Source organism: Hyaena hyaena, unplaced genomic scaffold, assembly GCF_003009895.1.
Source record: "Hyaena hyaena isolate Hyena2069 unplaced genomic scaffold, ASM300989v1 scaffold_1398, whole genome shotgun sequence".
In the NCBI taxonomy this organism is placed as follows: domain Eukaryota; kingdom Metazoa; phylum Chordata; class Mammalia; order Carnivora; family Hyaenidae; genus Hyaena; species Hyaena hyaena.
The window spans coordinates 79,235-93,170 of record NW_024082032.1 but is presented as its reverse complement, the minus strand read 5'-3'; the positions used below and the strand labels follow the sequence as shown (position 1 = coordinate 93,170).

Sequence of the window (13,936 nt, the reverse complement as noted above, 5' to 3'; positions counted from 1 at the left end):
GAGGAGAATATTTAAGAGGCAATGAGAAAGAAATGAAAATAATGTTATTCAGGAAAACTATGTAGTCTGATTACTCCAGAGAGAGAGAGAGAGAGACAGAAAGGTAACAGTGGAGGTGTAGAATACACACATAGAGAATGGATTGATTGTGACTGTTTAAGCAAACCAGTGACCAGAGTGACCAATCTAGCAGAGGGGAGGGATACGAATGAGACAAGGGTAAATATATTTGAGTAGAAAGAATTGATCTAGAATTAATCATGGTAGTGCATCCATGTTATCTTGCCTCCAGCTCCGGTAAAAAAAAAAAGGCATCTCTCTAGCGGGGATGGGTATGGTTTGGTGTAGGCGTGTCTTAGCCTCCATTGCATCCCACAGGGTGCTTCCTGAGGTCCCACCTTGGTGGTTGTGGGGAGAAAAATGGCAGCACCCCAGTCCTCTCTCAAACAAAGCGTTGCAACTCACTCTTTTGGGTCCAATCTCCCTGTGCTGCAGGCATAGCTGAAGTGGGCCATGCTCTATGTCCCAAGCCATGTCTTGTTTCCAGATCTTAGTCTGTGCACCCCATTGATACTGCCAGCAATATAAACCTGCAGGCCAAGTCCCTCTGAGCAGTTTTAAGCCTCTCACCTCCCCACTGGGATTTGAGCCTAAACTTAACAGCAGCCGAGTGGCTTCAGGTGCGCCGCTTCCACTCCAGGTCGAGCTGGTGAGCAGAAGAGTGGTTTCTCCTGGTGTTGCCTGGGACCAGTGTGTCCCACTCAAGGTTGACTGGACAGCTGGAAACCAGATCATCTCTGTGTCTCAAGCCAAGGGTTTTCTCTTCTCCGGGGACAGGGACAGTTTCTTGAGGAGTTTCAGGCACTCTTTCTTTTCCTCTCAACCCACCGTGGGTCCCTGCAAAGGGGACTCCCAGTAGGAGGATATATTCAAATGCTGAAACTAAAACACTGTCAACCAAGAATACGTTACCCAGCAAAGTTGTTCTTCAGAAATAAAGGCGAGATAAAGAGTTTTCCAGGCAAACAGAAGCTGAAAGAGTACATAACCACTAGATTGGTACTACAAGAAATGTTCAATGGAGTTCTTGAAGCTGAAATGGAAGGGCACTAAATAGTAATAGGAAAACTTAAGAAAGTATAAAATTCAGTAGCAAAGAAAATATATAGTGAGCATCATGGTAACCTCAAAGCAAAAGCCTATAGTATATACACAAAACATAGAGAGAAAGGAATCAAAGCATACCATTACAGAAAATCATTGAATCACAAAGATGAAGACCAAGAAAGAAATAAAGGAACAAAGACATTACAAAACAAACAGAAAATAACTAATTAAAGGCAAGACTAAATCCAAATTTATCAACAATTACTTCAAATGTAAATGAACTAAATTCTTCATTCAAAAGATGTACAGTGGCTGAATGGGTTTATAAAACAAGACACAGCTACATGTTGTCTATTAGAGGCTTATTTTAGCTTTAAGAACTAAATGAACTGAAAGTAAAGGGATGAGAAAAGGTATTCCATGTTAACGGAAATCAAAAGAAAACAGGGATATCTATACTTATGTCAGTTACAATAGACTTTAAGCCAAAAAGTGACAAGAGACAAAGATCATTATATAATGATAGAGGGGTCAACTCATCAGGATGATTTAACAGTAAATATTTATGTACCCAACATAGAAACATCTAAATATATAAAGCAAATATTAATAGATTTGAAAGGAGGAATAACAACACAATAATAGTAGAGGACTTCAATACTGCTCTTTCAACAATGGATAAATTATCAGGACAGAAAATCAATAAGGAAAAATCTGGTTGAAACTACACATTGGATCAGATGTGCCTACCAGACATTTATAGAACATTTCATCAAATAGCAACAGAATATATATTTTTCTCATGTACACTTGGAACATTCCCCAGGATAGATCAATTGTGAGGCCACAAAAAAAGTCTTAAATACATTTATGAAGATTGAAATAATATCAAGTGTCTTTTCTGACCCCAATAGTATGAAACTAGAAATCAATCAAAACAAGAAGAAAGCTGAAAAATTCATATGCATGTAGAGAGTAACACATGCTACAGAACAACCAGTGTGTCAAAGAAGAAATAAAAAGGGAAATTAAAAGATATCTGGAGACAAATAAAATTGAAATACAACATACCAAAACTGATGAAATCCAGCAACTGAGAAAAATTAAGAAACACACACTGAAGAAATGAAAGATATCAAATAAACAACCTAACTTTATACCACAAAGAACTAGTAAAAGAAAAACAAGTGGATCTCAAAGTTAGAACGGCAGAAATAACAAAGAATGGCAATAAATGATGGAGACTAAAAAGAGAATAGAAAAGAATGATGGAAGTAAGAACTGTTTTTCAAAAAAAAGATAAACAAAACAGACAAACCTTTATCTAGACTTACCAAGAAAAAGAGAGAGGACTCAAATGAACTCTAAAGGAAACAGGAGACATTATAATGAATACCATATAAATACAAATGATTATAAGAGACCACTATGTACAGTTATATACCAACAAATTAGATAACGTAGAAGAAATGGCCAAATTTCTAGAAATGTACAACCTAATAAGATTGAATCATGAATAAATAGAAGATCTGAATAGACGGATTACTAGTAATAATATTTGAATCGGCAATAAAAAATCTCCCAACAAAGAAAAGCTAGCTCAGTCTTCACTGGTGAATTCTACCAAGTGAATCTTGAAAATTGAACACCAATCTTTCTCAAATTCTTCCAAAAAAAAAAAAAAGAAGAAGAAGGAACACTTTTAAACTCATTTTATTTGGCCAGAATTATGCTGATACCAAAGCCAGACAAGGGCACCACAAGAAAATTATAGACCAATATCCCTGATGAGGAAAGATTAAAAAATTCTCAAAAAAATATTAGCAAACCAAATGCAGGAGCACACTAAACAGATCATACCATGGTCAAGTGAGAATTTATTCCCAGGATGCAAGTTGCAAATCAATGTGATAACCATATTTATAATATGAAGGATAAAAATCATATCATTATCTCAATAGATGTAAAAAAAATCATTTGACAAAATCCAACATCTTTTCATGATAAAAACTCAACAAGCTGGTAATAGTGGGAATGTACTTCAACATAATAAAGGCCATATATGAGAAGCCCACAGTTAACATCACACTCAATGGTGAAATGCTGAAAGTTTTTCCTCTAAGATCAAGAAAAAGACAAGGATGCCCGCTCTCACCACTTTTCTGGAAGCACTAGCCAGAGAGTTAGGCAAGAAAAGGAAAGGAAAGGCATACAAATTAAAAAAGAAGATGTAAAATCGTTTCTGATTTTATATCCTAAAAGACTGATTTTATACCCTAAAAGATCCTAAAGACTGCACCAAAAAACTGTTAGAACTAATAATGAATTCAGTAAAGTTGCAAGATACAAAAATAACATACAAAATCAGTTGTGTTTCTACACATTTACAACAGTCTATCAGATAGCTAGATTAAGAAAACCATCCTGGAGTGCCTGCATGGCTCAGTTGGTTAAGTGTCCAACTTCGGCTCAGGTTATGATCTCATGGTTCATGGGTTTGAGCCCCGCATCAGGCTCTGTGCTGACAGCTCAGAGCCTGGAGCCTACTTTGGATTCTGTGTCTTCCTGTCTCCCTGCCCCTGCCCTGCTTGTACTCTGCCTCAAAAATAAAATAAAAATATTTTTTAAAAAAGGAAAGAAAAGACAGTCCTAAAATTTCTATGGAACTACAAAAGACCCCAAGTATCCAAAGCAATCTTGAGAAAGAACAAAGTTGGAAGCATCACACTTCCTGATTTCAAATATATTACAAAGTTTTAGTTATCCAAACAATGGTATTGGCATAAACATAGACACATAGATCAAAAGAGTAGAATGGAGAGCCCAGAAATAAGCCCCCCCACATATATATAGTTATTTAAGTTTTTACAAAAGAGCCAAGAATATATAACAGAGAAAGGACAGTCTCTTTAATAAATGGTATTGGGAAAATGGGATAGCCATTTCAAAAGAATGACACTGGACCCTTATCTTATACCATATGCAAAAATCAGCTCTAAAAACTTGAACATAAGATCTGAAACTGTAAAAGTCTTAGAAGAAAAAAGAGAGAGTAAACTTTTTGACATTGATCTTTTGGATTTGGCACCAAAAGCAAAAGCAACAGAAACAAAAATGAACAAATGGGACTACATCAAACTAAAAAGCTTTTGCTCAACAAAGAAACCTGTCATCAAAATGGAAAGGCAATATTTCAGATGGAAGAAAATATTTGCAAGCCACATTTCCAGTAAGAGCTTAATATCCAAATAAGAGAAAGAACTCCTACAACTCCATGGGATGGCTGTTATCAAAAAGACAAGAGATAACAAATGCTCACAAAGATCGGGAGAATAGGGACCCTATAAGCTTTTGGTGGGGATAACTGGTGTTATCCATTATGGAAAACAGTATGGAGGTTTCTCCAGAAATTAAAAATAGAACTACCATATGATCCAGTAATCAGATTTCTGGCTATATATCCAAAGGAAATAAAACGATTATCTCAAAGAGATATCTGTATTCCCATATTCTTATAGTATTTTTCACAACAGCCAAGATATGAAAGCAATCATGTCTACTAACAGATGAATGAATCAAGAAAATGTGATATATACATACAATGGAATATTAAAAAAAAAAAAAGACTTAAAAAAAAGGGAAACTCAGGGTGCCTGGGTGGTTCAGTCAGTTAAGTGTCCAACTCTTGATTTCAACTCAGATTATGATCTCAGTTCATGAGTTCATGCCCCGCACTGACAGTGAATAGCCAGAGGCACAGGGAGAGCCTCTTTCCCTCAGTCTGCCCCTCCCCTGCTCACTCTCTCTCTCTCTCAAAAAAATGAAATAATTAAAAAAAAGGAAATTCTGTGGTAGTAAGGTAGATAAACATGAAAGGCATATACTAAGTGAAATAAGACAAAGACAAATAGTGCTTGATGTCATTTATATGTAGAAAATAAACACCCCCCCCTTCATAGAAATGTGTAGTAGAAAATGGGATGAGGAAGTAGGAGAACTAGGAGGAGTTGGGTAAGAGCATATAAACTTTCAGTTATAAGATGAATAAGGTCAGATGATTTGATGTATAACATGGTAAATATAGTTGATAACACTGTTTTATAATTAATATTTGCTGAGAGTAGATTTTAATATTCTCATATGCATACACAAAAAATAAATATGTGAAATGATAGATATGTTAATTAACTCAGTGGGGGAATTCTTTAACAATGTGTATGTATATCACTTCATCATGTTGTACACTTAAAATATCTTAAAACTTTGTCAAATAAACCTCAGTGAAGTTGAAAAACTCATAATAATTAACAATAATAATCAGGATAAAATAGATATTTTCAGACAAAAAAAACTGAGAGGATTTATCACTGGTAGAAACACAATAAAGACTAAAGGATATTCTTTAAACAGAAGAAAATGATCCTAAATGGATCATTAGGTGCAAGAAGGAACAAAGGACAAGCATAATGCTAATAATAAATCAGGGTATAAGATAATAATGTTTTGGAGTATTTAAAACAGAACTAAATATGTGATAGCAATGTTACAAAAATTAGAAGAGGGCTAAATGGACTTAAAGTGTTCTAAGATATTTGTATTTTCATGGAGGAGGAGAAAAATAACATATATTAGACTTTAATAAATCAAAGATGCATATTTTGCTATCAAATGCAAGCACTAAATAATTCTAAAAAAAAGAAAAACATAACTTTTAAACTAATAGAGAAGAAAAGAAATACATAAAAATGTATTCTGATAATCCAAATGAAGATAATACTAAAAAGTAAAAGAAACAGAACAATCAGAACAATTAGAAAGCTTCTTGACTGATGGTAGATTTAAACTTCAATACAAATATAATTATATTAAATGTAAATGGATTAAAAACTCCAAAATAAAATTTTGTCAGGCTGCTGGGAAAAAAAAGACAGCTACAATGCTATTTACAAGAGACTCATCTAAAACATAAAGAAAGATTAAAAATATCAGGTAAAGATTTAAAAGCAAAAATCATCATTAGGGATTAAGGGGAACATGCTATACTTTAACAAGGTTCGCTTACCAGTATATTATAACTATTCTAGATTTTTATGTACTGAATAACATGACCTTAAAGTATATAAAGCCAAACTGAATTAGAAGAATACATAAATTCCTAATTATAGTGGAAAATGTTAACATATCTCTTAGCAATGAAAGAACAACAGACAAAATATAAGTAAGGATAAACAACTTTGAACAACATAATCAGAAAACATGAGCAATAAGGGCACCTGGATGGTTCAATTAATAAAGTATCTAACTCTTGTTTTATGCTCAGGTCATGACATTATGGTTCATGAGTTCAAGCCCTGCTTTGACGTCTGTGCTGACAATGCAGAGCCTGCTTGGGATTCTTTCTCCCTCTCTCTCTCTCTGCCCCTCCCACATGCTCTCTCTTTCTTTCTCTCTCTCAAAATAAATAGGCTTACAAAAATAAAATTAAAAAAATAAAATGCAGCATCAATTCATGATTTCAATAAACAAGTAAACAAAAGTATCTATTAAGTTAATCAATTAGGAGCATAAAGCAAATTCCTTAATCTAATGAAAGGTCTACAAAGAATCCTTAGTTCTGAAACCAGTATAAGACAAAAGTGCCCATCATTACGGTTTCTACTCAACACTGTATGTGAAGTTCTCACTGACAAGTTAAGGTGTCAGGATTGCAGAGAGGGGAAAAAAACAGCCATCATTCACATGATGATATTGTTGAATTATTCTGTACATAGGAAATAATAAAACTACAAAGAAATTATTAGAATGAATAAATTAGTCAGACATGTAGAGAAAAAAGTAACAAATTATATATAAGATCTCTGGAGAAGGATGTGAAAAATTAATATAAGTAAAGGGAAATCTAAATAAACAGAGGGACATAGCATGTTCAGGTATAGAAAATAAAACATTGTTGAAATATTAGTTCTCCCTCAAACTGATCTCCATATTCAAAAGTATTTCTGTCAAAATGCTAACATGTTTTTTTTCCTGTGCGTAAGTGTGTGTGTGTGTGTGTGAGTCTGTGAGTAACCTGACAAGCTAATTCCAAAATGTTACTGAAAAACAAAGGGCTAGGAATAGAAGATTATCTCTTTTTTAAAGTTTTTATTTGTTTAAGTAATTTCTACACCCAATGTGGGACTCAGACTCATGACTTCAAGATAAGGAGTCTTAAGCTCTTCCACCTGAGCCAACCAGGTGCCCCAAAGATTATCCTAAGGAACAAGGTGGGAGTAACTGGCTCTATCAACCATCAGTCTTTTATAAAGCAACAGTAGTTAAAATGTGGAACTGACCCAAGGATAGACAAATGGACCAATGGAAATGACAAGGTCACCAAAGAAAATGACTTGGACTAGAGCCAAAAGAGACACCTTATCCTGACCAGTTGTGTGATAGCTTCCCCTGAGTCAGGAACTCTCCCAACTACTTCACACCAGTTAATCTTCACACTGTCTTGGAAGAGGGCAAGGCCATTAGAATTTTCCCCCAGATGATTCTAATATGCAGCTGTGTGAAAACCACCTCCCCCAACACACACCTCCCTCTCTCTCTCTCTCATTTTCTCTCTGTCTGTCTGTCTGTCTCTCCCCTAACTTTCAATGAGCAATGCAGTTTTTTATTTAAGGCTCATTAGGATGCTGGCGAATGCAATTATATCATATTCCAAAACTTTCTGAAATCCCATTTAGATATTTCTTTCCCCAAATTTCTACTCCTTTCCCTTTCTTTTCTAGCTAAGTTCTTCATTTCTTCCTGTATTACTGTTATTTTTTGTTTTATTTTGCAAAGCAATTTCCCCCTTCCCTCTGTTTCCTTCTTCTACATCTCTATCATCTCACCTAGCTTAGCAAACAAAAGGTTTTTTGAGGACTTTTATAAAAGGGAGAGAAAGATTGAAAGTATTTCTAGTTTAATGTTTTCCTTCCCCACATACAAATCTGCGTGGCTTGAATTATCTTCCTTTGTGTATATTTTCAATACTATCAGGAAAAAAAAAAGAACCCTTTCATTTTGGAATAAACTCAAATGCAGGGGACTAGCATGGTGCAGACTGAATGAGTGCAAGTGCTGGGCTCTAGATGTGCTGCTCACAGGCCTCAAGGAGCCAGCATCCACCTACCCCGTTAGTGAAAAGGTGCCCCATAGCACAAAAGTACCTATGCAGCCCCAGCTTCGTGAACGTGTGACCCAGGCAGCCACACAGGGCCCCACACTTAAAAGGGTCCTGTGCTTGTCATTATTTGAAATTCTCACTAATTTATGCACAAGGGCCTCAACATTCTCATTTTGCTCTAGGCTCTGCAAATGATGTGGTCAGCCTGTGCTGAGGGAAGGGGTTTATAGTTTTGCTTGATTTTACAACAACAAAAAAGAAAAACCTCTGGGCTGAGTGCTTTGTGAAATACTTTCTCTGGTTTCTCAGAAACCATTTCCTCTTTTCAGCTCTTAGTTGTCCCCCTGGGTTTGGCAGTTGCTGTTCACTTGCTGCTTTACTGAATCTCTGATGTTCGTTTCCTGCTCACTTAAGATGTTTTCACAACGGCAAAACAGGTTTTTGTTTTTTGTTTTTTGTTTTTTGACCACCTGGCCCCAATCTCTTGCCCTGTCCTTGCCTCCTTTTCCCTTCTCCCTTCATTCTGCTTCTGCTCTGAAATGAACATTACCCACTGATTACTAAAATCCCCCATCCTAAGGCAAGGCTTTGACCACACAGAACCTTCTCGGTCATTGGAAAATGACATGCTTCTCATCTCTGTGCTCAGTTGTGTGCTTTTCCTTCTGCCTGAAATGCTCTTTCATCATTATCACCTACCCCACTTTGGCTTTCATTCTTTTAGATCCAACCTAAATGTTCTTTTCAGTATTAAACCCTTTAGGAGTGTCTCAGGCAGAAGTGTCACCCACCTGCTCTTGTTCTGATAGCTTTGAAGACACACCTCTGTCATAGCAGGTAACACTGAATGGCATACAGAGGCTGTTCTTCTCTTTCATCCTCTCCCACCCACCTTATTCTGGAGAAGTCATTTCAGGATTTGGAATACAGGTCAGTCATTCTTTCCAGAAAGTTCTCCCTGAATACCTGCACTTCTTTCATCATAGCACTAATCAACGTTATAAGATAATCAGTACCCCTCCTCAGTCAGACCATGTCTGTTTCACCTAGGGTGGCAACCTAAGTGCCTCGCATGGTTCTGAGCACATAACTGGCTCAGTAAATATTTGTTCAATTCAAGAATGAGTAAGTGAGTGAAGGCGTATATACAATGTTGTCTTGACTGTGGGCTTTGTAACTCTTTTTTTAACTTCTCCCCCTCTCTCCTTATTTCTTAACCCACTGATTGGCATGTACTCGGTACTCAATAATTTCATTCAGTAAACAAATACCTGAAAGGACTTATGTGACCATGGAGCCCGAGCCCAAGGCCTGGGCTTGGGTTAGTATCCCCAATGACTTCATCCTTGACTTGGGGTTGTATTCTTTAGGGGAGGATGACAGGGATGACAGCATGGGGATCTGGGCTGATGTTCATTCAGGAAGAAGAGGATGAATCTCCCTTTATGTTGTAATAAACCTCATATTGTTGTCTAGAGAGTGACAGAAAGTAATGCTACATTCATAAAATTGTAACTGTCTGTGCTAAGTATACAGAATTATAATAAGCATCACAGAAGAGTTAGCTTTGGAAAAGCACAGGGAACCATCCCTTGAAAGAGCTGCTGTCTTTATTTAAGGGTGAGCCTGACCCTTAGACTCATAGCTTTGATCAGGGCTCCTTCCTGTCCTCACTGTCATCCTCCTCCTATGATCTTGGGCTCCCGTTTTCTACCTCCCAAAGTGCAACTTCTTCTTCGAGACCCAGCAGGGAGGTATCTTTCTTTTGAGGAGTTTCCTGCCTCCCTATCTTGTGACTGGCATTTTCCTTCTTGTGGCCAGCTCAAGTTCTTTTTGAAGCTCCTTTCTTTCAAGAAACCAAAGATCAGTTGGAAGAAGGTGGGGTTTCTCTCATTCCCCTTTTCACGTGCTCCTTTTAAGAGACTGGCTGTCCTTCTCTGTACAGTATTCCCAACTGGACAGGGAGCATCCTGTTACAAAGAAATTAAGTGAGCCCACAAGTCTCAATATATGGAACACCAAGAGAGGGAATTCAGTGAATCTGAGCTCTAATGGAGTACTTGCTGCAAGTTAGTAATGTGCTAGAAAGTTACAGGGAAATTAATTTGGGATTCATAAATATGAGGAAGAATGTTGCTCTTGTCAGAGCTGAGCTCTCTTAAAAGGGAATAGGAAGCCTTTCAGGAGAGTGAGATACCTATCATCAGGAATGTTCATGAGTAGGCTGAACATACGAGGGCTAATCTGGAAGAGATTCCTGCATGGGGTAGAAGGTTAGCTAGAGAGAGCCTCTATGGTTTCTTCCAAATTTCAAGCTTCTGCAATTTTATTATGGGGTTCTAACCCTGTAATGCAGTTTATATTTCAAAATACTGTACTTAATTAGTTGTTTTTCTAAACTCCTTCTGAAGTAAATCAGCTTCATACAGTGGTAATTAGTTTATTGGTAGAAACAATGACTGAGTCTTAAGCATGCATAGTTTTATGTATGTGGCAAGGACACAAGAAAGGCTGACTGTTATTATTCCTACCCTGTTTTCCAGAAATGAGATTTTCTAGTATCCCTGTGAGGATGTAACTTAGCCAAGTTAATAAATATCATGAAAATAAAGAAACAATTATTAATATGGAATATTTAAAAAATGCTGAAGCCAGATTAATCAGTCTTCAGACAATTGAGCATAGTTTCTTACAATTGGAGTGAACCCAGAAGATTCTGGCAAGGTTATACTTAAGAAAGCAAACATAGACTTCTCCAAATCACAGTTGGTCCTCTTGCAGTGAAATCCCTGCTGGGGCATGTAATATGAGACATCTGGAAGACCTGAATATATGGGCAGTGTGTTGGGCACACTGGGGGGACCATGTCTTCACCATTAGTCAGCTATAATGATTTGAAAAAAATTACTACAGAGATTCAGCCAGAGAGTCTTACTTTGTCCCCAAAAGTCCAGAGACAGGTAGCTCAAAAATGGTATAATTGTGTGAAGAAACCATCAAGGGTGTAGCCTCCTTTAAGCTTCAGATCTTCCAACTCTAGTTTGTGGTTTTTGCCCTTAAGGTCCAAGATGGCTGCTTCACCTCAGGCCTTCAGGTACATTCTGCACAAGAAGAAGGAAGTGACCTAGAGGAAGAAATGGTGCCTATTTCAGGAAAGCAAAGCTTTCTAAGAAATTCTAGCTCTTACGTCTCTTTGGCCCAAACTGTGTTATATGCTCAGTTCTTGCTGTAGTAGAGCCCGGAAAATACAGTTCTTTCAGTTGGGCTTATTACTTCCCCAAACCAAACTTAGGTTTTGCTAGTAAATAAGAGGAGGATACATATTGGAGAAGCAGCCATTGTCTGTTTCCTGATGAGGTAGACTCTGCTCTCTATCTCTTTTTTTCTGGATGGAGGACCTTTGCTATAGACTTTGAGCTACTGGAGATACCACTACCTGGAAGACCTTGTGAGGAAATTATACTGCTGCCCTTTGCTCACATAAATATTTAACCCATCAACACATAATTTTGAAATTTCTCTGTCTTCAGGCTGTGAGCCATGGTTAGTCCATTTGCAACATCAGTGTTCTCCAGGGGCTTTATGGAGACCATCAGCTCCATGCCTGAATACTTTCTGGTGCTGTGCAGAAAAGAGTCTGACACCTATAGCCATGTTATGAGTTCTTTCTCACATTTCCCCCCAGACCTAAACCAAGTCTCTTCTTCTTGGACATGCTGGCCTTGCTGGCTGTTAACACTTAGCAGAACAGCAACCACTCCTATATGGAACAGACCAACACCTCAAGATTTGTTTAAGCCGAGGAGGAGGTAACTACCTTTAAACAAAAAAGGATTTATGGCTTTCTTGATGTACTCCAGGGATTCCTGTCTGACAGTACTCAGGAGGAACCACTGAAAACAGAATTCTAACATTTTAGACCTGTCAGAGACAAAAACTGACAAAGACAAAAAGTGTCCAACTCAGTCCTCTCATGAGGCAAAGGAGAGCACTGTGACCTGAGACGATGCGTGTTTTACTCCAGGTGTGGTACGGCAGAACTCAGAGGTCAAAAACCAGGGGAAGGAAGATTGCATGGGGAGAGGTAGAGTGCTCTCTTTCACCTCCTGAGTAGGTTTGTATTACATTTTTTATTTAAGCACCTACAGGCATGGGAATACTCCAACGCTATAGACAATTAAGGCAGAAGTTATGGGAGGTGGTGTAGTGTTGTGGCTGCTTAAATCTAATCCCCTTTCCTTTATGCTTTGGTTTGTGATGCTTATCTGTTTCTTAAATTTACTCCCCTGTAAAAAGCAATGGTAACCCACCTCATGTGGTTTTAGGAGGAATAAATGGAGTTGCCACTTAGAACGGTACCCAGTTATAATATAAAAATGTTTGCTCTCATTATGATTAATCATCTCCTCTTCTCAACAGATTAAGAGTCTTTGAACCTTGCACGACGGCCACTGCACACCTTGCAGAAGCACGACAAAGAGCCAGTGGGTATATTAATTTTAAGTCAGGATGGTTGGTCCTTGTTACCAGCACCAAGGGATTCTCCTATCACAAATAATGGGATTATTCCCCAAGTAGGTCAGGATGGCACAAAATACATGATTTGTGATAAGAAATACTTTTCTGATCTACTTTTATAACTAGCCTATGCCTTTGCTGCCAGCATTTTAATTTTCAGTACATATGCCTGCTTTGTTTCTTTTCTTTTTTAAAATGTCAGCCTCACACACTAACTAGTCTTTTGTACCAGCCATATATATAAGGAGCAACTAACACTAAAGACATATGCATGGAATTCTTACACCAAATCAACTTTTTTTTTTTTTTAAAGACCTCTTTAATTGGACAATACTTTAATTCTCTAAACAATGTTATGGTAGTTGACCACATTTTGAAATTATCTTTGTCTTGTTTGGTACTTGAGTGGCATGAAAAATTTCCCTCTGCTTCCTTACCCCTCTCCCAAGGGGTCATTTTCCCTGCTCTTTTCTCTGCCCTGCCTGGCCTCTGACCCTGCCCAACTCTGCTGTTTCCATGGGCTTCTGAATCTAATTAATGTCTCAGTGGCTATATAAGTGAATTATGTAGGCAGGAGGATGTTGGAAAGTTTGAGGAAGGTATGTACATTCCTTAGGGGAAAACCTGGTTTTATTAAAAAAATGGGATGCACTTGGACTCCTCCATGTGTAAAATGGACATTTTACCTCCATGGTAAAATGTCAGTAACACACTTATACTCATTAAGTATCTCTTGCCTGATGAGCAGCTACAAACTTAAGAGCTTCTCTTTTGACATGTGGGCAATATTCAGGCGTTAGAGAATCTAGCTGAGGGGACAGACACAATCCAAATATTGCCACCATTGCAACACAAGTGCCACACAACTAGGGTATTGGCACTCTTTGCCTCCCCTTCCATTTTGCAGCCAGTTCACAACCACTTGTGGGGAGCATGTCCTTAGATAATCTCTGAAATAACCCTGGCTCCCAGGGCCACAAGTCCTTCTCAAACTCTCCAGGATGTGAGCAAGCAAGGGGGAGGGGCCAGAGTGCTGAAGTTCTTTGCCAGAGGATACTGTCAGAGAGCCCAAGGCAGAGATGGTCCCCATGCCCCATGTTTCCATGGAAACATAGGAGGAGTGATGACAGCCAGCACAGCCACGCCATCTGCTCG

The 13,936-nt window shown here is 37.8% G+C and overlaps 1 long non-coding RNA gene across 1 annotated transcript in view; it reads left to right on the top strand.

Moving 5' to 3' along the window:
- LOC120225429 overlaps positions 1–12,765 on the top strand; it is a 43,715-nt gene extending 30,950 nt beyond the window's left edge. The window contains exons 2-3 of the long non-coding RNA XR_005526805.1: positions 12,288–12,377; positions 12,683–12,765. This is a non-coding gene — a long non-coding RNA (uncharacterized LOC120225429). The remainder of the gene's footprint in view (positions 1–12,287; positions 12,378–12,682) is intronic.
- Positions 12,766–13,936: the final 1,171 nt, after the last annotated feature.